The sequence below is a fragment of the Triturus cristatus genome, chromosome 8 (assembly GCF_964204655.1).
Source record: "Triturus cristatus chromosome 8, aTriCri1.1, whole genome shotgun sequence".
NCBI lineage: Eukaryota > Metazoa > Chordata > Amphibia > Caudata > Salamandridae > Triturus > Triturus cristatus.
The window spans coordinates 1,442,567,290-1,442,589,695 of record NC_140591.1 but is presented as its reverse complement, the minus strand read 5'-3'; positions in this window follow the sequence as shown (position 1 = coordinate 1,442,589,695).

Genomic DNA, 22,406 nt, shown 5'->3' with positions numbered 1-22,406 from the left:
AATTATGATTAGTGTCCAATTTTGCTCGATACCACACCATTACCCACCTTCTCTGCACAGTCCATGCATCATCTTCAATTGTAGTTTTACCATTGAAGGCAAAATGCATGAAACTATTTCTACATTGTTTATTTATCTTGAATGTCTCAAAGAATATCTTCCCTGTCTGCCCAAAGACAGCTGAAAAGAATCTAGTCTAAGCATCCATTCTATCCTGTCTGGACTGTATTAATTATTTTTATCTTGGTCTGCCCCCAAACCATCTTCTCAGACTTCAGAGTATACAGAATATGGCTGCTTTTAGGCATTCATTAATATGAACCTGTGTTGCTACAGAGCAGTTATAGATCAGGATCCCTATTACCTCTATTGTCCATTTTCCATTTATGCACCGATTCTTGACTTGAGGTCTTCTTCTGCCTGACATATTGTCACCCCTCTTATTAGGAAAACCAAGACCAATGGATTGTCCTTCCAATTCCTAACAAACTTCTGTTCTCTCTTTATTCCGTGGTTCCTTACCTGAGATTTAGGAAACATCTAAAAACATACCTTTTTATTCAATAATCCTTCCAACTAGGCCCTCCTACTGAAGTCTTTTTGTGAGTACCAGGAAAATGGTTTAGGGTGGTAGTGTGCTATACAACATCGAAAGGATTGCCCTGCCTTTCAAAACCCTGTCATGGAACTTCACAGCATGCCGGAGGACTTTGGCACAAGGTCAAATATAGCCTTGAGAGTGCCAACGCAACGCCAGACACAGCTGTATTTTGATGCCTCTTTTTGTTCATGAGAGAGGTGTGGCTCAAAACCAAGCAAGGTTAAGACTTGCCTGGTAAAATGTAATTTGAGGTTTGAAGGTTTACACCCAAATGTTACAAGATCTCAGCACTTGCAAGAATTAGCCGCCATGTTGGGTGAAACTCTCTTATTTAGGAGGCACTGCCCAGAAAGCAACCACCAGTTACTGTTGACGTCAATGAAGGTGATGGTGTATAGGAGTTCATTTGGAAGAAAAAATCTTTCTTGGGGTAAATATTTGAATTTGGTAGGTTGGAGAGCCTCTCATCTACAGACTTGCAAGTTTTGGTCTCTCAGAAAGACCCTCTTGCTATTCCTGTAAAAGCTTTGGACCACACAAACTAACTTTGTAGTTTCTCTGGGTATGAACTTTGGTAGCCTTTAGTTCCCTTGACTTGTCTGACTACAAGGTATTGAGATTTTCCAGAAGTGACTGGGTGAATGTTTATTCTATGTACTTTACAATCTTGTTATGTATGTGCTAGACATTTTAAACCATAAGATATAACACATACTGGATAATTGCAACAGGAAGGGGTTTGATTCAAGACCACATTTCAAGAAAGAAAATCAGCTTGCCTTCTGGAAGCAGCATTGTCCTCCCCAAGTGGATAACTTTAGATGTAGAGTTACAACTGAGGCGGACAGTACAATCCATTTTATATGTGAGTGTATTGTACAATAAAAAAGAGTTTTAGTGTTATGTTTTCTGAAATCCAATGATAACTTAGCAATGTCTTTACAGGGATTCAGATCAGCTTGATTTCTGTATTCTCTTCCCTACACTTAGATTTAAACTGGGTGATTAATTTCCTCCTTTGTTAAGTTATATTATGTTAACATTATTTGCTATAGCGCGCAACTCTCCCAGGGGCATCTCGTCGCTGCTGCGAATCCTCACAGGAAACACGTATCAGATGGATCAGAATAATAAGGCTTTGAGTAGTTTCCTCAATTTACTGTATTTGGGAGTGGATTGCAGGGTTAAGAGTAGTTTGTTCCAATACCTTGGAGCAAGATAGGAGAAGGCTTTTCCCCCAGTGCGTGTTTGGCAGATGCGGGGGACACAGAGTAAGGCTTTGTCACTGGAACTAAGATTGGGACTAGGGGCGTAAGCTGTTATCTTTTTTTGGAGATATAGCGGGCTTTTGCCTTATAAGGCATTGTATGTGAGGCAACAGATCCTAAAATCGGAGTGCTTCTTCACTGGTAGCCAATGCAGTTCCTTCAGCAAAGGCTCTTAGGGAGTTCCAGAAGGGTGGTTCAGAATTAGCCTAGCCGCAGTATTCTGGACCACCTGGAGCTTGGAGAGCAGTGATTCGCTAGCTTCTGCCACAAGGGCATTTCCATAGTCCAGTCTGCTTATCACCATGGCCTGGACCAGAGTTCTTTGGACCGTAGTAGGAAGGAAGGGAAAAATGCTGCGCAAAAGGCGCAGATTGTAGTAGCATGCACTGTCTGATCTTTCATCGTTAATGCTTGATCTAGTTTTATCCCCAGATTCTTAACATTTAATTTGGGCAGGGGGTAGCACCCAATTGGTGGGGCCACCAGTCATCTGACCAGATGGAGGGGGCTTTTCCAAGCAGCTTGATCTCAGTCTTTTCTGGGTTTAGCTGGAGACATTTTCGGTCATCCAGTTGGAGATTGCTAGCATACCTCCTTTCCCCAATTTGGAAATACAGGTAGACAGAGTTGTTTTCAGCTTTTAAAATAATCCTTATCAGAAATCTTTAGAAGCAAATTGCACCTTAGTCAAAACAGGATCTACTTCCTGGTGACCCTTCACTACTCCCCTTCCACTAAGCATTGCCTCTGTGGTCCATCTGAGTCTGTTTTTTGTCGTGTCAAGGTTGGGGTCTATTTGAATACCATTCTGCATTCATGCAAGTATTCTTGACCTGACACTGTCTCTTGTGTCTGTCAATGGGGCCAATACTGATTAGTATTTTATCAAGTGTTATATTTCAGTGACCTCCAGTCACTATCTTTTTGAATCCAACTTCCATAAAGGTTTTCAAAACTTCAGATAAGAAGGATACTTGAGAAGTGTTGAGAGTGTAAACAAATTCCTCAGATATGCACAGTGCTACACTTTCAACAGGAAAAGTTCAAATATGCTTTGAATAGGCTGACTTAGTCTTGAAAGTCCCACCACCTGGCAGGCCTGCATGAAACCTGAACATATGCACCTGCGTATGAAGAAGGAAGTGTCCAAGGGATAATCAACACTGTTTTTCTGCACATGCTGAACATAGCCAATCCTTGTCCTACCCGAAGAGGATGAGAGATGTTTTGTTTCAGTCTAGACATCGTCCAACAGGTTGGAGCTCATGTTTCAGCACTCATTACATGATCAGGTTTGAACAAGCAAGGAGTGCAGATGGTTTTCTATTTTCCATTGCTATATTCATTCTGGCTGGCAATGTTCACTTCTACGATGAGGAGGTCTTCAGAGAGGGACTAGAGGGCACCTATTCACTAAGAGAAATCCAGCATTAGGTTTTCAGCCTTGATCTGAATTAATGCATAATGGGATCATTCAATCTTTTGGGTGGTGGCTACCACTTGGCAGGCTGGTGATAGAGTAGGAAGCACATTCTCATGGGTCATAGTGCATTCATTTTCTCATGATCTCTGTAATGGACCCTTTGTTTTTTAGAATTCTACTGGAGGTTTAATAGGCTGTTTGATCAGTTTAGGCAGAAGATTGATAGAGAGAGTGTCATAATCTTAGATTTTAGACACCCTATGCATGAGAAACTGTTTTTATAGCTACAGTCCACCTTTTTTCATTTTTTAACACATTTGTATTGCTTTATGCCACTGAAAAGCTGTGCAGTTTGGGCCAAGGACTAAGTCATCATCAGAGGAAAAGCAATACAATTGTTGCACAAAAGTGTCAGTTCAGATATAAGCAGCATTTTGTGAAATGCGATAGTTAGTACAATACAGTAATTGGAATTCAGACCGTGCCTAAGACAGTAGATAAACTGTCCTACCCTTCTACCCCTACCCCCTCCAAACCCCTGATGCATTCCAATTTCAAGAGCATACTACAATTTATTTCCCCCACCCAGTAGGGAGCCACCACTCATTTTCCCACAGTGGAGTATATATCCCAGGGCATCCTCCATACATAACCGACATGCTTCATGTGCCCCCAGGGTTACGGTCAGAAAGTATGGAACTATTTGGGGAATCTGCTTCAGGTTGTTTTAGACTTTCTACTAAGGTGTCCCACGCTCTGGCCTTTTCTATTGTACTGGGACTTTCCTCACCTCCTGGAATAAGACTGCACTTTCATATCCAGCCCATAGGAGGAGAACCTCACTCCATATGTCAACCTGGGGGCTCCTGGTAGCTTTCCATTTCATCATGATCTCACAACTTTCGCAGTCATTTTATGTTTAGCTGGTCGTGGGAAGCCCACTAATAGGCATGCTAGTGGAGTTCATGGGATCGTTCTTTCTGTAACTTAGCTGATAAAGATCACTACCCCATCCCAGAATTCCCACGGGTGGGGCATGCCCATACCATGTAGAGTGTTTCTGCTTCGTGTTCCCCACATCTTGGGCATGCTACATCTAGTGCTCCGAATGTCCACATGAATTTCCCTGTGGTAAGGTATGCCATATGTAAAAAAAAAAAAATTGATTTGACTGACATTGCGAGAGACCATTTAAGTGTTAGTATTGTGGCCCAATCTGAGTCTGTGATTGAAAGAGCCACATCCTCTTCCCATTTTTTATGTAGTTCCTCCAGAGGCGTATTTATGTCCACCCTTAGCACTTGGTATAAGAGGGTGATAGCCTGGACCTTTCCAGATGGGGTGCAAAGGACCCGGCTACTTTGATGGGTGGGGGCTTTTGCCGTTAAAGTTCTCCAGTGGTTCCGGAAGGACACTACTGCCTCTCAATGTACCAAAATTGTCCCTGGGGTAGTTCGGAGATTTCCAAGAGCTCTTCAAATGACAGCACTGTGCCATCTCTGTAAAGATAAGAAAGAACTTGGGGGTTAGAGGAACACTCCAGACTGGTTCCTGGATTTTTAACGTACTAATTTTATACAAGTTAGAGCCAACTTGTAAACTAATGTATTACTATGTTAGTAGTGGAGAGTCCCATCAACCAACAGCAGAAATAATGCCACATCTCTGTGATATTGATGAAAGTAAAGTGCCAAATTTGAAATTAGTGAACACACGAAGTACACTCCTGCACATGTGTATGTAGACACAGAATGAGGTGAGGTAAACAGAAAGGATGTAGATTTAGTAACATGCCTCAATGTGAACAAAGGGGAAGAAGGGGTTTTCGTCCTATCGAAAAAGGAGAGAAGGAGAAACCTTGTGTGGAAAATATGCAGAACGTGATGTATATTAGTTGGAGCGAATGAGCTGGTATGAAATCCTACCTGCTCAATTACACTGCACACCGTTGTATACCTAATGCCTGTAAACAACCATAATACACCTATTCATTTCCATGGTCATGATTATACTTATGGATGTGCATGAAAAAAGCCATAAATCACTCACCATAAATCCAAAAAACAAGCGTGTAATTCTTGCGATTGCTAATTCTCTTATCGATGTGTCCATGCCTATAAAAACTGTCAAGAACGGAAAGAGTTATTACCAAAAGTCTTCCGTGTATTTAGAAAAAACCTGTTATGAACGATGGATTCCACTATGCTTACCATCACTATAAACAAGACGGGCACATATCGTGTGCCATTAGAATCTCAAATGCTCATGCCGGTGTATAGATGCGCGTAAAGCTGCCAATGATGAAAGAAATGAGTGTAAATAAATCACTCAGACGTTGAAGGGAAACGGTAAATTAGACACTGAAGAAATTGTTCTTACCAGAACTTGGCGGGGTGTAGCAAAGAATTACAAGAAGGCAAGATTTGCAAATACCGCAGAGACACTATTGACTATAAGCTCAATGAGGTGTATGCTTGGGCAGAAATATACACAAGAAGACGGTTCAATAAGAAAAAACACCACCTCTTCTGAAGAGAGTGTCGTGACAAATCAGGATACAGCACTCAATCGACCACCAATACCTAAGTCAGCCCTTACTACCTCAGGGCCTTCGACAACACCTATAACTACAGGGGATTCTCAAATACCTTCGACATCTTCTATATCTTTTTTATCCCAGGCACCGGACCAAGCACATCCCCCGATAATGAGCACTATAGTAATGCAAGAGCCTACAATAAAACCAGGAGAGGACAAGGTGGGAAAAACACTGCACAGTGGGAAGAGCGTAGTTTAATCATCAACACATCCACAACATCTTTAACTAAACAACAAATGAGGGTTTTGAATAAAGGTATGTCCTTTGTGCCAACCACCACCACTACAAAATTGAACACGGAGATATCTTTTTACAAATGTATGCATAAACTACGCCTTAAACATTATTTTGCAAATGTAGTGGAATCCATGAGTGATTCACAAGAATCTACCCTATCGGTATTTAAACCCAAAAGCAATTTCCAGGGGGAGGAGCCTAGCGCGCAACCAAGATGGCCGCGTAGGCTTGTGGCTCCCGGGGGCCTCCGCAACCTCCCACGTCTATCCTGTCATAATCCTGGCTTTCTAGACGGGCTTTTGTCTATGATCTTGCGCTAGGGTGCCACTCGTTTTCCAAATCGAAATCGGACTCCGGGAACCGGACTGGTGGCGATCTGAAGTTTGCGGCCTTCTCCGGTCTTGGTCCCGTACTCGAGTTGGTGAGGTGCCCAGGCGCGAAGTGAACAACAGCGGCATGCCAGTCTGGGCCTGCCCCGGACCCCGTGCTTTCACTTTCGGTTTTGAGTTGATCTGCGTAAACTGACGTCGGGACTTCGGATAAGCAGTGCCCGGGACGGAGTGCATGGCCTGATTCTCGAACTGTCAACGGACCTATTTCAGTGGGTGGCCCGGATCTCCTGCAGTGGTCGCCTGGCCTTCCTCCGGGTGCTGGAGGGTGCTGACCTTGGTGGTCGCTGATGATGGCGGCGAGAGTGGACGGCAACAAGCTGAAACCCAAGTCTACCCGGAGGGGAGCTTATACCCAGGCCAACAACATGGACCGCTATGTGCAGCCAAAGGGATCCCCTAGTGGATCACATAAATCGCCTGAGCGGCCCAAGGAGGCCTCGGGCGCATCGTCCGAATTGACTCTGCTGGACGTCATGGGGCCCATTGAGGAGATGAAGGCGACTGTGAACCAGCAATTTGATACCCTGGCTAATAAATTGGACTCGGTGTTGATTGATGTGAATTTGGTCAGAGCGGACCTGTCCAAAACAAATGACCGGGTTGACTCATTGACTCAAGCGGCGTCGAGCCTAACCGTGGATGTGGCCGCTTTGCAGACGGAGGTTCGAAGGTTGCGGCTCGCCAGTGACCTGACTGATCGTCGCCTTGAGGGTTCTGAAAGCAGGGCCAGGCGGAATAATGTCCGTATTATTGGGGTGCCCGAACGATCGGAGGAGTCTGCTGCGGATCTTTTTGTGGAGGATCTAGTGGTGACTCATCTAGCACCCAAGGGACTGAGCAAGTTCTTCGCTGTGGAACGGGCTCACAGAATTCCGGGTGGTGCGCCCAAGGTGGGTGCTCCCCCGCGGCCTATCATTGCCCGACTTTTTAATTTTCGGGATAGAGATGCTATCCTTCAGGCATCGAGGGTGGCTGGGCCATTAAAGTTTGAGAACTCTAATGTTAGCTTTTACCCAGACTTCACGCAAGCGGTTCAAAAGCAACGGTCGGGTTTTTTGACCATCAAACGGCGCTTGAGGGACATGGAGCTGAAATATGCGATGCTATTCCCGGCTAGGCTGCGGGTTGAGTTAGAGGGTCGCTCGCATTTCTTCGACCGGCCGGAGGTCGGTTGGAGAGTGGCTGGATGCCCTACCTAGGGGTCGAGGTCGGGAAGGTCGGATGGTGGACAACGGAGAGTGCTCGACGGAGTAGGAATAGAACTGGGATCCTGGCTATGGACTGGACTGGTAACGTTTTGCACCTGTGGCTGCACTGGACTCCAGTTTGTAACACTTTGCCCTTTGGTATTTGGAGGTTGCGGGGGGCTTGCCGGGGCCCTTTCCTCCTTCTGGGGGTTTTTTCTCTGTCTTCTTTGTAGTGAGTTTCATATTGGGGTGACAGGCACACTGCACGTTGGGGGGGCTGTTTGGGCTCACGCAGGGGTGCAGGGAGGGGGGAGTTTTGTTGGGGTTGCTGGGGTGGGGTTGGGGTTTGTTTGTTTGCATCACAAGGCGGGGTAATGTTTTCTGTTGTGTTATTATGACTGTGCTCTCCGGGAGGGGGATATTTTGTGCTGGGGGGGATGGGGGGTAAGGGGTTGAGACTTCTATCATGGAATGTGAATGGGCTGGGGGACAGGATAAAGCGGATGGTGGTCCTGTAGTTCTTGAAACGTATTTCACCTGACATCGTGTTTCTGCAGGAGACGCACCTTATAGGGAACTCTTTCCATGCCATGAACAGGCGAGGATATTGCCTTCTGGCCCCACCTCTGGCTCGAGGGGAGTGGGCATTTTAGTTAGGACCTCTCTCCCGTTGGAGGTGGATGAGGTTCTCCACGACGACAGAGGGCGCTACACTGCTCTGGTGGGGAGATGGGAGGGTAAGTTGATTTCGCTGGATGCTGTCTACGTGCCGCCGGGCCTGCAGACGGCCACCTTTGCTGATTTGGGGCACCTGCTACTTGGGCTTCCGGGGGGGGTTTTGGTCATGGGGGGGGATTTTAACGCAGTGGTTTCCGGAGTTGAAGATCGACACCCCCCTAGAGACCTCCCTCGGGCCCAGAACTGGCTGGGGGGCTTTCTGGATACCCTGGGACTGATAGATTGTTGGTGGTTGAAACACCCTGGACAAGCACAATATACTTTCCACTCCGGGGCCCACGGTAGTCTTTCAAGGCTTGACTATATGCTAGTGCCTGCGGCCCAAGTTGGGATGATTGGGGAGGTGCGACACTTGGCCCGCGGTATTTCTGATCACTCCCCTCTTTTGCTACACTTAGATATCGCCATGGGGGCGGTGGGGAGGGTGGCGCCGATCAACCCCTGGTACCTACGAAACCCCACGATCCGTGCAGACCTGGTTAGGTCCCTGGAGCGCTATTTTAACGACAACGTGGGGTCGGTGTCTTCCGCCGTCTCCCTTTGGGAGGCCTTTAAGGCGGTGCTCCGGGGCCAGGCCCTGTCTCTCATCTCCCATACCAAAAAATGCGAGGCGTAAGAGGTGGTTCGACTTGAAGATGAGATCACCGAGTTAGAGATCGATTTGGAGCAAGGTGTTACGGATGACAGACTGCATGTGCTGGGGCTTAAACAGGCCGAATACAAGGCGCTGGTTACTGAATCTGCCAAGAGTATGAGCAGGGAGCAACAGGGGCGTTTGTACGATATGGGTGATAAGGCAGGGAAGTTGATTGCCTGGTTGGATAAGAAGGAGAGAGCGAGTCGAGTGGTGCCGGTTGTTGAGAGGGTGGATGGTGTGTGTGTGACGGACCCCGGTGATATTGTTGATTGCTTTGCGGAGTATTTTCACGGGGTTTACTCTCCGGTCTCTGAACGATCGGAGGAAGACTCTCGCCTGCTGCTTAAAGACATCGCTTTGCCATCTCTATCTGATGAGGATAAATTACTGATGGACGCTGCCCCGTCGCCAGATGAGATTGCTTTGGCCATTCGCTCTATTGCTTCTGGCAAGGCCATGGGTCCTAATAGCCTTCCCATCGAATTATATAAGTTGCGCCCAGATAAGATTGCGCCGTATCTCCGGGACATGTTCCTCGAGGCACAGGCGGCGGGCTCCCTCCCCCCTGACCAACGTCTTGCTACTATTGTTGTTATCCATAAGGAAGGGAAGCCGCGGGATCGGTGTACTTCTTACAGGCCTCTTTCTTTGTTGAACGCGGAGCCCAAAATCCTTGCCAAGGTACTGGCCAATCGCCTGATCCGGGTCGTGGGCGACCTGATCCATCAGGATAAATCCGGTTTTATACCCCACCGCAATACCGCTTTGAACCTGCGGCGACTGCATGGCGTCCTCGCTAGGGCGCCATTCATGCGTGAGCCGGCCATCTTGGCGTCCCTGGACGCTACCATGGCGTTTGACACCTTGGAATGGCCGTACATTTGGGCAGCATTGGCGAAGTTTGGGTTCGGCCCGGGGTTCATCGGTTGGGTGAAATTGCTTTATGATAACCCACTGGCACAGGTGGTGGTCAACGGACGGGTGTCGGCTCCTTTTGCTTTGGGTAGGGGTACGCGACAGGGATGTCCGTTGTCGCCTCTTCTCTTTGCGCTTTGTTTGGAGCCCCTTGCGGAGTGGCTGCGGTGGCTCCCTTCGATGCGTGGCCTTAGATGGACGCCGGAGTACGAGGATCGTGTCTCCCTATATGCGGACGATATCCTCTTGTATCTTGCATCTCCACGCAAATCGCTCATTGTATTGGTGGATGTGTTGAGCTCCTTTGGTCGCAACTCCGGATTGGTCATTAACTGGGCTAAGTCTTGTGTGTACGTTCTCTCCGGGGAGGCCCCCCCCTTCCGCGGGGGTGCCCTATCCAGGTTGCGCAGTCGGGGTTTAAGTATTTGGGAATCTTTATAACCCTAGACCCGGTGGCCCGGTATGAGCGGAATCTTCTCCCCCCCCTTCAGCGCCTAAGGGCGGATGTGGCGGGTTGGCGGCGGCTGCCGCTCTCGCCGCTCGGCCGGGCGGCGTTGTTCAAAATGATGTTGCTGCCACGCTTTTTGTACGCCCTACAGAACACTATGGACGTAGTGCCGGCCCGCTATTTTTGGGAGGTGGAGTGTCTTCAGCGTCGATTGTTTTGGGATGGGCGGCCGCGGATCGCTCTTGCCAAACTAACCCTACCGTGGTACGATGGGGGGGTCGCTCTCCCTGATATTAAACGATATTATTGGGCCTCCCAGTTGGCTGCTGTCAATCACGGGATGTATGGGCCTGCTTTGAACCCGGCTTTTGAGATGGACAAATTGTTATTGCCAAGAGGGGATTATAATCGAGCACTATACTCGGGGTCCCTTGATGCGCGATTGACAGGCCCGACGCGGGTCGCGGTCCAGGTGTGGCATGCAGCCAATGCGGCGATGGGGTGGAGGGATCGCTTGACTCGGGCAACGCCTTTGTACGCTTCCCGGCGTTTGGGTTATCTGTGTAATACGAAAGGCTTTGAGAAATGGGATCTGATTGGTATCAGCAAGGTAGGGGATCTCTGGACGAAAGGGAAATTTAAGACGTTTGACATGCTGAAAACCGAATATCAGTTGAACGATAGGGAATACTTTCGATACGCTCAGGTTCATCACGCTTTGTGTTCCGTATTCCCGGATGCTGCGGCTATTCCGGAGTCCTCCCCGTTGGAAGATAGAGCATTGGACGGCTATGTGCCGGATAGCACCATTTCGCTGATTTATAAGAAGCTTATCAATGATCGAATGGGTTTGCTGACCTCATTGCGAGAGACATGGACTGCCGACGGCTTGGAACTTGACGGCCAGGATTGGGTGTCAGCGGTGGCCTCCCCGAAAGAGGTGGCTATCCCGGCCCGTTTGCGTTTCGTCCAGCTTAAGATACTTCATAGAGTGTACGTTACGGGGCCTGGTTTGATGCGTATGGGGAATTCGGTGGATGGTCTGTGTAAGCGAGGCTGTGGACTACTGGGGACTTTTCTCCATATCCTGTGGGAATGTCCAGAAGTGACTCGGTTTTGGTGTAGAGTGCATGCGGTGTTAGAAGAAGTCACGCATGTTGCCTTGTTGCCGGAGGCACGGAGATGTTTGCTGAATGTCTGGGAGCTGGCTGATTACAATGTGATGCAGACGCAGTGGGTGACTCTGGGCTATATGGTAGTGAAGCGTTACATTGCACAACTGTGGGGCTCCCAGAGGCCACCAACGGTCTCAGCGTGGAAGGAACACATGGACTGGTGTATGTTCAGAGAGAAAACGGTGTATGTGGCGAGAGGCAAGCCTGGGAAGGGGATTAAGGTGTGGGGTCCCTGGAACTCCTATCGTGGAGGTATTTGCGCCCCGCCCCAGACGCGAGAGAGGGATGCTGCTCTGTCTCCCTAGCCCGCGCATTCCTCTATGCTCCTGCGACATGTGTATTTGGTTTCTTCTGCCTGCCCCCCCCCTCTTTCTCCCTGGGTTGTTTACCCCTTCGATACGGGGAGCACATGTTACTACTATTGACCCCCTCTGCCTTGTGTGTGTGATGTTTTCGTTGTTTTTTTTTTTTAAATATGAAACCGTTCTTTGTTTATCCGTGGACTGCGGCTGCGGCTGGCTGAGTTGATTAGCACTCCAGTAGCTTTCCTATTGCTTCACCGATGTGGCTGTTAAGATGTGTCTATGCTTATAGTGTGCATTAGCGGCCGGCCTGTTGGTTGTAGGCCCATATTTGTATGTCTCTGAAATTGTAATAAAGGTTTTTGAAAAAAAAAAAAAAAAAAAAAAAAAAAGCAATTTCCAAGCACCAATTTCGCACAAAATATTGGAAACCTTTGAAAACATTGTGAGATATGATTTATCTAAAATGGTTACAAAAAAATGAAAAGGACAAACTTGTCTGAACATGAAAAAAGGCTCATTCGATCAATAGCTAATAACACAGGTTTGACCTTGAAACCACTGGATAAAGGAGGCGCACTGGTTGTGATGGACACCTTGTATTATACACAAAAAGTCAATGATCATGTTCTAGATGGGACAACGTGTTTGACACTCAACAGTGATCCAACAGGTACATTACAGCAGATCTTGCAAAACATTTTGGATGAAGCTGAACAAAATGGATCTATAGACATGCAACTTAAATCATATTAATTCACAAGTAATCCACGCAGACCTCGGATTTATATGACCCCTGAAATTTACAAACATCCCACAGATACACTATTTTGACCAATTGTTTCTGGATGCAGTTCTATATTTGATCCATTGGGGAGGTATTTGGACCATTTCTTTCAAAGATTCGTGCCAAATTGGTGTACCTACACAAAAGACACTACTGATTTTTTAAACAAGCTTCAGACAATCCAATCCTTTGTACAACCAAATTGGATACTATGCACAATTGATGTTACCGCTCTGTATAGCTCTATAGGGCTGCAAGCTTCTGAATGGGCACTTTTGAAAATGGAACAAACAGAACAAGAAAATGTTTTCCTAATGAAGCTCTTATTTTTTTGTCTACACAACAGGTATTTTAAATGGCACGATGACTTCTATGGTCAAATAACTGGCACTTCTATGGGCTTTTCAGAAGCACAGACGAACGCCAATACTTTCATGTCTAAATTTGAGAATGATTTTATTTTAACGCATGAAACTTGGTCTAGACGATTGTTCAATACTGCAGATACATTGATGATGTATTTCTAATCTGGGTACCAATCGCAAACTGACTTGGAACAACTTAAACGGGAGTAGAACACTAGGAATCCAAGAATTCAGTTTGCCCACACTACCAGTACACAGCAAGTCAATTTCCTTGATTTTTAATCATTAAGGATTCAACCGGATTTGGACTACAAACTGAAATATACACGAAACCTACGGATAGAAATAGCACATTACATTATTCAAGTTTCCATCCCAACAGTTTAATCTGCAATCTGCCTTATTCACAATTCATATGAATCAAACTGATCTGTTCACAACCAGACACAGCTCAGAAGAAGATCAATGAATTTCAACAAAGATTTGCACAAAGAGGTTATCCTGAGGATATTCTGCAGAAAAGTATTCTCAGGATAGCAGAAAAAGACAGATCCTCACTGTTCAAGAAAACCTTACGCACAGAGGATAGTGTAACAATTTTCGTGTCAAAATTCTCAATGAGTTTCAATAAAATAAAAAGAATCATCAATAATAGATGGGATCTTCTCCAAAATGAGCCAGATTTTAGAGGAATTTCCAATGTAAAACCGACATTTGCATATCCGAGAGGTAAAAATCTACAAGAGCTCATGAAAACCTCAGAACAACGTACGCCGGTTATGAATTATAAAGATACTTCCAAGTGTTTTAATTGTATTCACTGCAACAACATAATAACAGGAGATACATTAACACACCCAGTCTCGGGCAAAAATATTAAGCTCAAACACACTTAAGATTGTAACACTGCAAATATCATTTATTGTCTGAAATGTCCCTGCGGTAAGCCATATGGAGGGAAAACACAGCGAAAATTCAAACTCAGATTGACTGAACACAAAAGTACAATTCGCACTGGCAACAGTGTATCTAGTGTAGCAGTACACTGGCATGATGCTAACCATACCATTACTCAATTGAGAGCACAGATTATTAAGGTAGTGGGTAAGATTGAAGGTATCGATAACAATAAAAAATTGTTACAACGGGAGGTATTTTGGATAAATTACCTTGAAACTTTATCTACTTAAGGGTTGAATGATAAAATTGAGATGAGTTATTTTTTATGAAGTGCAATTTTATTTAACAGAACGCTATGCCATATATACTCATTATGTAAAATTGATGATTGGAAATTGTAAAATCAATGTTGATGATAACACGAAGGTCCTACATTTTTCAACCTCTAACTTCTATTTAGTTTTACACTTTTTCTTTTCATTATTTGGTGCCCTTTGGATTTAAGTGATCTATTAAACACCATACTAACACCCACAAGCATATCCCAACAGTAGGATCCTCGTATTTACAATTGTTTAAAGCAGTAACACCTGTAGTGTTCCTTGCACAACTCTCTTCATACACATTTATTATTATTCTTTTATTGGTATCTGAATTACACCAGATCAAATTTTTTATGGTTTTCACAAGACAGATTTGCTGTCAGCTTATCATATTATGAATTTGGTTTTTCGCCATCGTCATTCACTTCACCAATTTTTTCCGATAACTTGGAGGGTCAATATTTAAACTGCTATGCAGATACATAAATATATTTTGTATATGGTTTCCGGTTTGGCACCGATCACAAACACTATAGCTATCATTCCCAATATTACGGCTCAGAACTTTCTTTAGTTCTCATCATACACACATGTTTCTAGTTCCTAAGAGAGCTCTCCAATTACTGGTACACCAGTATAATCTTTTTATTATAATTTCCCTCATTTTCGGTATTCATTTCGCATTAGGATAGTTTTTCTTCCTTTCCTCAGTGAGGAGAGGAAAGTTTGTTTCTATAGTAGTCCTTTCTTTACCTTCATTGTTCACATCGACGTCATTAGCGCACACTTCCTTATTTGTGCTTCCACACTCAACAACCAAGACGATCCAATAATTACAGCGAGACTACGCGTGGCATTTTCCCCGCCAAGTTCTGGTAAGAACAATTTCTTCAGTGTCTTATTTACCGTTTCCCTCAACGTCTGAGTGATTTATTTACACTCATTTCTTTCGGCATCGGCAGCTTTATGAGCATTTATACACCGGCATGAGCATTTGAGATTCTAATGGCACACGATATGTGCCTGTCTTGTTTATAGTGACGGTAAGCATATTGGAGCCCATCGATCACAACAGGTTTTCTCTAAATACACAAAAGACTTTTGGTAATAACTCTTTCCGTTCTTGACAGTTTTTATGGGCATCGACACATCGATAAGAGAATTAACAATCGCAAGAATTAACGTTACACGCTTGTTTTTTGGATTTATGGTGAGGAATTTATGGCTTTTTTCGTGCACATCCATAAGTATAATCATGACCATGGAAATTAATAGGTGTATTATGGTTGTTTACAGGCATTAGGTATACAATGGTGTGCAGTATAATTGAGCAGGTAGGATTTCATACCAGCTCATTTGTTTCAACTAATATACATCACGTTCAGCATATTTCCCACACAAGGTTTCTCCTTCTCTCCTTTTTCGATAGGACGAAAACCCCTTCTTCCCCTTTTTTCACATTGAGGCATGTTAGTAGATCTACATCCTTTCTGTTTACCTCACTTCATTCTGTGACTACATACACATGTGCAGGAGTGTACTTTGTGTGTTAACTAATTTCAAATTTGGCACTTTACTTTCATCAATATTACAAAGATGTGGCATTCTTTTCGCTGTTGGTTGACGGGACTCTCCACTACTAACATAGTTATAAACAAGTTTACATGCCCCTGAAGAAGGGTCCTCTGAGTCCCAAAATGCATTGGGCTCTGCCTCAACAACAGAGTTAATTGATAAAAGCCATGTTCCCAATTTTTTTCATATACATTTTGTTTGTGGCGCAAGAAAATTTTAACAAATGACATTTTTTTATTTAATTCATATCTATGTCCTGGAAATATGTATTGGAAAAACATTTAAATGTATTAAGTCACATTAATTAATGATGGCTTATAATTTACAAATGAAATAGTGAAGTGTTTTTGTCGAAAGACATGTTTGTCACAAGTGTTTGATTTAATATAAAACGGTTGGTTCTATAATAGGTACAGTGCGCACTGCATCTCTGTAAAGGTCCCACACTTGAGTTATGCCAAATTCTGCCCATTCTATTAACCCCCTCAGTGCTACTGTATTGTTTAAGACTGCCAGGCTCTGCAGCCAGATGTTGGGGAGTAAGGAAAGCAGGTCCATGTATGCTGTAGGCAGCACAGCTAGCAGCACCTGATGGTTCACAGCTCCATGGAACCCTCTGCTACAAAGCCTTTAGGAGTCAGGAGGAACTGGGATAATGTGTGGAGCCAAGGGGTTCCAGTCGGGACATCTCCCTCGGGGCTGAGTTGGGAGTGGAGCCATTGATTAAATCAGTGGATTTGGGCTGCTAGGTAGTAAACCTCAAAATCAGGTGCTTCTATTCCACTAGTGGCTACAGTCTTTCTTGTGCAATGTTTTTGTTCATAAGTACCAGCATTCCTGCTGAGGTCAGGGCCATTTTCCAATCAGTCAAATTTACTTTCCATTACCGCCATTCTATGTTCTGTCAAGTCTAGACTAGTCTACTAATTTAGAGGTTTATGAAAGGATTTGGGCGTTGATATGGGGCAATCCTGAAGGAATCAAGGCATCACAGGCACTGTTACTACTCAGAGGCATCAGCTTGTAGGCTCATCACGGAGCTCATGTAGAGGCCAGTATGACCACAAATGGATAAAGCAAAGTTCCAGTAGTGTCGCCAATTTGAGTAGCCCGAGAGAGTGCATTCATGTGCGCCACCTGATTGGGTGTATCTTATGTTGGATGGTTGTTGTAGGTCTATGGATATCCATGTTGATCTCTTAATGCTATTGATACATCTCTCTTTTTGTTAAATCGTCTGGTTTGCTGGATTGTCTAGTGAGGGGAATCTAGAACTTCTAGGAAGATTGTAGAGGTGGAGGAAGCACCAGGTTTCAATAATGATTATGTCAAGGCAATCAATGGGGAGCAAGTCTGCTGTGTCTGCAGTGTGTAGGACTATAGCTCATCCATTGATCACAACAATGTTTAATGAATGCTTTATTTAATTGTTGTGTGCTTTTGAGAAAAATGGTGGTGAGGTTTTTTGGGTAATTTGAGGAGGAGGTTGCAGTGATTGTGGAGTCTAAGTGAGATGTGAACATTGTGAATTGAGGTGTGAGTAGGAGACATCTTGAGCACATGTAAGCTGAGAGTGCCAGTGTGTGTGAAGTAGAAAATGTAATCCTTGGACTTTCTTAAAGCCGAACACATTAAACAGAAGCCACACTTGAATACCCTTCTCTGAAATCATCCAGCGCTAGCTGAGGGTGCAGGAATAAGAAACCTTATTGGTATCGTCCCCTTACTATCTTTCTGAGAAAAATTGTAAATCACAATTATGTCTAAACCTATGCTTTAAAATAAAAGCATTATAAAAAAGCTATTTAAAGGTTTATGGTGTCTTCTATATATTATGTACTTGCTGAGGAACTGAAGATGTAATGTAAACATGTTATTTAAAATGTTTTGTCACAATATCCTCTAATGCATTAACTGTAATACAATACTCTTACATTTTATAAATTAAGGCATGGTTTTACTGTTTTTCATTGCTAACATATGTTTCTTAGCAATCTTGCTTATTCACAGTTTTCATGTATTACAAAATGCTATCTTTTTTTGCTATTTTTATGTGTTAAAGTAACAAAAATATGAATTATTAGTTAAAATATAATTATGTTCAGAATGTGACATCACTGACCTAAGTAAATTGGAAAGTGGAACATTGCCACAATATGACCCTACTGACAATTATGCACCAACATTTCAACATGTACAACATTTCTTTCTTTTATAATTGCATTACAGTATTCTTTTAAAACTAGCTAGTACAACTTTAAGACACCAAAGTGTGCTAGTACATCCAAGGAAAATGGTGAAAGAAGTGGCATGGATGGTCATTTAGGATGAAACGCCATGGAAATAAATTGCAGATGGGGAAGTCATTCAACATCTAAATGCCTGGCAGAAAAGCTGGGTCTTCATTTGCTTTGGAAAATTTCTGATGTTGGTAACATTACTCAGCTGCAGAGAGAGAAAGTTCTAAAGAAAAAGCCTTGATGGTGAAGAGACCTTCCCTCAAAACATATTAATCTCGGTGGGAGTATTGTGAGGCTGAGCTTAGTTATCTGGTCAGGCTGTATGGAATTAATACAATGGAAAAGTAGTTTGGACAAAGCAATCAAGGTTTTGTGAACAAGGCACATGTTTTTTAAATCAATTCATTATTTTTGGGGTAACCAGTGGAGTAATTCTAAAGTTGGGGTGACATGGTTCAATAGATCTGTAAGGACACATAGTTTTGAGGTTGTAGTAGCTCACTCAGGATTTTGGCTGGGATGCCTCTATAAAAAGGGGAGACATTGTTTACAAGGCACGCGTTACAACGCGTGCTATTACGATGCAATTTTAACAATGCAAAATCCATTACAACACATGCCATTACATCGCATTTCCCAAAGTATCGCCCCACGAGAGTTAGAATAGTAATTTGCGTTGTAATGGATTATGCGTTGTAATTGCTTGCGTTATAATGACATGCGTTGTAATGGATTTTGTGTTGTAAAAAATGTGTTGAAATGCCACGTGTTGTAAATGCGTGCATTGTAATGTGTCCTATTCATAGAAAGGGCCACTGCTATGACAAGAGAGACATGGTTTTAGGATTTAAGGACTTGAAGTAACTCGCAGAGACAATGGAGTTGGAAGAATATGTTTCTGTTCACAGAGGTATTTTGAGAGGGGAACGATAAGTGTTGAAGATAACTGAAAGATTACTGATAGAGGTGGAAGGACAGCCCACAGTGGGAGACCAGATCAAGTAAGATTCTCTTGTAGCACCAATGATTATAATTGTTTTGTATCATTCATGCAGTCAATTGACTTTTCAGAGTTTATGTACTTTTTGAAGGCAGTCATGGTCATAACTTCTGTGTTCAGCGCCTTTCAAGATCATAATGCGAATTTGTGTGTCATCAGCATACATAAGATAACTGATATTACTATTATGGAGTGCTCCTAGTGGAGCCTTGTAGGTGAGGAAGAACGCCAGTAACAGGGATGATCCTTAGGGCAACCCATAGGACAGAGAATTGATTTTAGATCGGAAAGGCCCAAGTTTTAGAAGGTGCATGTGGTGTGAGAAGAATTTTCTAAACCATTGGAGAATGACATCACTTTGTGCTATAACCTAATTGTGGTTAGTTGGTACATCTTCCTTATTCTTGTTCTGTCCCTTGCTGATCAGCCAATAGTGATGTCATTTGGAATGTTTGGTGTGTGGGACTTGAGGAGATGTCAGCTGGAAGAAATGGACTGAGCAGCAGGGAGGCTGCTCCTGGTGGGGCATTACATGGACTTTACCGCCTTCCAGTTTCCTTTATCTGAAACTGTTACTTAATGAATAAACCTACAACTTGTTTCTAAGTGACGTGTCTAAGAGACAATCTTCATGTTAACACTTATTCCAAAGGTGCCCACTAGTAGGGATAAGAGGGTGTTGTGGTTGAGTGTGTTAAAGGTGGTAGAAAGGTCTAAAGTATCAGGGTGCAATATTGATCTTCATTCCATGCAAAGCTAAGTTTTCCCATGATGTTCATTAGAGGTGCTTTAGTAACTCATCAATGTATGAACCTTCATTGGCGTTCAGGACGATCTATGTGCTGTGGTTGGTGTGTCCAGAAGATTGCTGTTCTCAATGTGGGTATTTGCTTCTAAGTAATCAGAAAGTTGGGTAACAGCCACTTCCAGGATTTTGGCAATGGTGAAGAGGCCTGATATTTTTCTCAATCGAGACTTAACAATCGAGAAGGCATCCATGCGCTGGGAAATGTGCTGCTACAGGAGGGATCAATTGAACATTTCACGTCCTTTCCTGAATTCCAGGGGGGTGTTCGGAGGTGAACGTCATTCCAGGACTTGATGTCGAGGTAGGAGAAGGAGTGCCTTCCACTGTTGCTTCGGTGGATGCAGAGGATGTGTGCGAGGGAGAGGGAGGCAGAGTGCAGGTGTCGGGAGGGTTGGTGGAGGTTCAGTTGGTGGTTGATGTATGCTGGTCCTTGATTGTGAAGGACCTTGTAGGCATGGATCATCATCTTGAATTCTCATCTAGATGGGGGGGCCAGTGGAGCTTCCTACAATGGGGGTTGATGTGGGTTCATTTGGGGAGGTCGAGGATGAGTCTGGCCGCTGAGTTCTGTATGGTCTGGAGCATCTTAAGGCTGTGCATGGGGATTCTTTCGTAGAGTGTTTTGCCATATTCCAGATGGCTAGTGACAAGGACTTGAGTGACGGTCCATCTGGTGTCGATGGGGAGCCATCTGAAGATCTCACAGAGCATGCAAAGGGTGAAGAAGCTGGTGGAGGAGATCTAGTTTCTCATGGTAAGCTTGCTGTTCAAGATAATGACAAGGTTGAGGGCATGGTCTGTCGGGGTGTGTGAAGGTCCAAGTTTGGAAGGTCACCAGTACTTGTTCCAAGGAGAGGTATTGTTTCCAAAGACTGGTACTTCTGTTTTGTTGGTGTTGAGCTTTAGGCAGCTGTCCTTCATACATTCAGTGATGCCCCTCATACACGTGTGGAATTTAGAAAGTGTGCTGGAGGGGGCTTCTGATAGTGAGAGGATGAGCTGGATGTCATTGGCGTACGATTTGGTGTGTAGTCCATAAGTCCTGATGATGTCTCTCAGAGGGGTCACGTAGGTGTTCAAAAGAGTGGGGCTGAGAGTCGAGCCCTGACAGAAGTCACAGATGATGCTATTGGGTTCTGAGGTAAAAGGCAGTAGGCAGATCTTCTGGGTTCTTCTGGTGAGGAAGGAAGAGATCGTTCTGAGGGCAGACACTTGAATTTCGATGTGGTGGATTCTCTTGATGAGGGTGCAGTGAGATACTGTGTCGAACACTACAGAGAGGTTGAGGAGGATGAAGGATGATTTTTCTCCCCAATCAAGGAGGGTTCTGATGTCGAGAGTGGCAGCAATCAGGGTGGTCTCTATGCTGTGGTGGGTGTGTACAGAAGATTATTATTCTCAAGGTGTTCTGTGAGTTGGCGGTTGAAGTACCAGGAGACTCATCAGGGCAATTGTATTTAAACAGCAATGGCGATTTCTTAGGCTTCTTATTTATCTTTCTCTTCTTTGCATATTTTAAACCAGCAGATAATTGTTCACAGTAGACGGTAGTTCTTTCTTTCTTTTTAAGTCCGTTTATCAAAGTTGTGTGGTGGCAGTTGCAGCCCTTCTAACTGGGCATTCACGACCTGCTGTGCACTCAGCGTTTCAAATCTTTGTAGCAGCGTCTCCTTACAATCACGGGGCTTGCTTTTTTAACTTCACTCCCATACTCTCATTTTAGATCTCTATTCGGCAATTGCTTTCAACTCCTTCTTTGTTTGGCCATGCTGCACATGGGCGCACAACGCCCGCCATTGAGAAGGGCGGCGGGGGGACTGGACAGCTGGGAGGTGGGAAATGCCGGGAAGGACACTGAATTTCACGGGGACACGTGTTTGTGTGTGTGATTGGGTGTTGTAATTATTTAAATGAAAGACATCTTACCTCGTGGCCGGGACCCGTGTCTTTGTTGCTCCTGCTCTCCTGATTCTGCTTGAAAGCAGTGGGGTGATGCTCTTTTATCATTGCGGATGAGCCGCCACTGGGGGTGCATCACACCAGGTGCTAGGTCTGGGCGACTCGACCCCCGGTCCTCCTCTGCTACGTGTCCCACCTTCTCCTTACCTGGTCATTGATACCTTGGTACAATCAGCTGCACTCTCTCCAAATCTGTGACTCAGCGAGCAGGAGCTTCAACCAGGAGGTATTTCACAAGCCTGGGCACAGCAGTCATAGCCAAGTCCGCTGGGGATCTTCCTGATGCAGGTGATGCAGCAGGGCCCCCTTAGGCGTGAAGTTGCAGAGCTCCCGCCACACAAGTTCGGTGCAGCTCAGGGGCCTCATCCTCCACAACATATGGCCAGTGCAAATTCATCCAGCCTGTGATGCAGAGAGGCGCCGCCCACAATTGGTAATCCCCTCTGTGGACCCTGGTGTTGTGGTGGATCGTAGTATGTGATGCAGACCTCCCTCCGTTGGTAGGACTAGTGAGGCATCCAGTCTCC